General features: G+C 58.3%; 1 pseudogene; it reads right to left on the bottom strand.

Annotated features, from left to right (window-relative positions):
- Positions 1–2,500, bottom strand: part of LOC124370624 — an 8,749-nt pseudogene that overhangs the window by 2,265 nt on the left and 3,984 nt on the right.

Raw genomic sequence — 2,500 nt, 5'->3', positions numbered from 1 at the left:
TCACTTCCTGCTTCAGGTGGGTATCAACTCGGTTGAGCTCATTTTGCGACGGCGTGTCGATGGCCAGGCGGTGGGCGAAGGCTGGCAAACCACATATTGCATCAGCAGGGTGACTTTCTGATGCGGCTTCAGTGACAGGCGACGGACCCTGGTTGTCGCCTCGCAGAGGATGTCCAGATGTTGGTCGTTCTGGAAGCCTTTTTCTGATGCTGAAGGTCAGGCCCAGGTAACCGAAGGTGGAGCCGGCAGTGTAAAGTTGCATGGGCTGCCCCTGGATGCTGAGGTCCACTGGCAGTGTCACCCAAGCATCCCCCTTCCGCTGGATGTGGAAGGCTCCACACTTCGGCGCCGACAGGCTCTCATCCCGACGTCTTGTAGGTAGCTCTCTCCGTTCTGCGAAGTAACAGCTCCATGCTCTCCTGGTTGTCGGCGAAGAGCGTCACGTCGTCTGCATACGCCATGGCCGCCAGCCTCTGATCTCCGGATGGAGAATCCTCTCCCAGACATCTGTAACTCCTCCAGCAGCGGGTCCAACACCAGATTGAATAGTAGGGGGGAGAGTGGGTCGCCCTGCTTGACTCCCCGACGGATCAAGATGTTAAATCCGAGATCGCCCAAGGTGGTCATGCAGCCGGCGTACATCCCGGCGACGGTCTCCTGCAGGCAAGGTGAGAACCCATGGCCGCGAAGCACCTCCGCGATGGCGTCATGGGATACCGTGTCGAACGCTTTGCTAACGTCGAGTTGCACGCCGACTACCTGGCTCCTCTTCCCTTGTCGGATAATCTCATCGAGGACCCAGCAATTTATATGGCACCCCATTTCCTGGGCGGAATCCCCGCTGCCTCTCTGACATTGTCACTTTGCCCCAGCAACCTCTTCTCCACTATGCCGCTATACATTCGGCCCACAAGTGGGGCTATAGTGATGGGCCTCCAGTTCTCAGGTTTTGCCAGGTCTTTTCCCGCTTTCGGGATCAGGGTGGTTCTGTTTACTACCACTCTCGGGGGTAGAGGCCCCGAAACAAAACGATGTTGAAAAAGTATTGCCAAGGTGTTTGCGGCGTGTGGGTAGGATATTAAACCCTTTTTGGTCACAACACCGTCCGGTCCGGGAGCCCCTCCGGTCGCAGGCGTCTCAGTCTGGCCGTCACCTCCCTCGGTGTCACAGGGTCGACTCTTGTGTTGGGCTGTTTGCTGCCGGTTGTATTTTGAGTCTCGTGCCGCACGGCGTCCCCCAGAGGCTCTGAAACAAATTTTGTATACCCTCTCTCGGCGGATCAACCGAGGTTCATCTCTGGTAAGGTCGCCTAGGTTGTTGTTGATGACCAGGTTGGCTAGTCTGGAGGGATTCTTTTTGTACAGGTCTTGGGTCCGTGCGTATCTTGTGACCTTTCTTCTTCTCGTCCTCTCAGAGCGGGCGGGTCTAGTTCCCCTAGCCGTCGGCCTTCTTTCCTCCTCCGGGATGGCCTCACGAAGCGCCTGGTGGAGCTCTTCCACCAGCAGATTCAGGTCCTCTTCTATATCGCCCTCTCTAGCCGCCAGCTCTTGGAGTTGGACTCCTATTCGGCAGAGTGGCTGGATCCCTTCGATCACTCCCAGGATCCGGTTCCAGTCGTTCCCGTCATCCCTACCGGCTTGGCCGGGGTGTTCTGGTGAATCGGGGGGGTCTGGTGGATAAGGGGGCTCTGATGGCCGGGGCTCCGATGGCTCTGATGGCTGCTCTGATGGATGGAGCTCTGATGGAAGGAGCTCTGATGGCTCTGATGGATGGAGCTCTGATGGAGGGGGCTCTGATGGCTGCCCTGATGGAGGGGCTCTGATGGAGGGGGCTCTGATGGATGGAGCTCTGATGGCTCTGACGGAGGGGCTCTGATGGATGCCCTGATGGAGGGGGCTCTGATGGATGCCCTGATGGAGGAGGCTCTGATGGATGCCCTGATGGAGGGGTTCGCATATGACCCGGATGGGGGGGTTATGGATGACCCGGATAGAGGGGGGTCCATCAGGGGGGTCTCAGGGGGCCCTGACGGAGGGGGGCTTGGTGGGGGGGTCCTTAATGACCCAGATGGAGGGGGCATTTTAGGGGGGGTTTCTGATGGCGGGGGGCCCAGATGGGGGGGCCCTGTCGGGGGGGTCAGGGTTATTTCCCTGATGGTCATGTTTAGGCTTGGCTCAGGTGACGATGGTTCTAATTGCTCGTCCCTTTGTTCCGGTCCCTCCAGGGTTTGTGTTGTGCTGGGTTCCGGCGAGGGGGGGCCGTTGTTCTGCCATTTGCGGTTCTGATAATATGCCCCGCTTCTCTCAGGGTCTTTGTCCGATCCCGGACTTGCCGGTCGGTTTTCTTTGGTAGGCACATTGCGATATACTGTGAGTATCCCTGTAGCTTTCCCCTCGCACGGAATTCCCTGTAGCGTTGTATCAACACGCTATCTTCCTCTTCCGGCCACAGGTTTGAAGCCCTAAGGATCGGGGGGGTTGGGGGGGAGGCGAGCCTCTCC

The sequence above is a fragment of the Homalodisca vitripennis genome, unplaced genomic scaffold (genome assembly GCF_021130785.1).
Source record: "Homalodisca vitripennis isolate AUS2020 unplaced genomic scaffold, UT_GWSS_2.1 ScUCBcl_340;HRSCAF=2123, whole genome shotgun sequence".
Classification (NCBI taxonomy): domain Eukaryota; kingdom Metazoa; phylum Arthropoda; class Insecta; order Hemiptera; family Cicadellidae; genus Homalodisca; species Homalodisca vitripennis.
The sequence above is the reverse complement of the archived record's forward strand: the minus strand, read 5'-3'. Positions and strand labels throughout refer to the sequence as shown.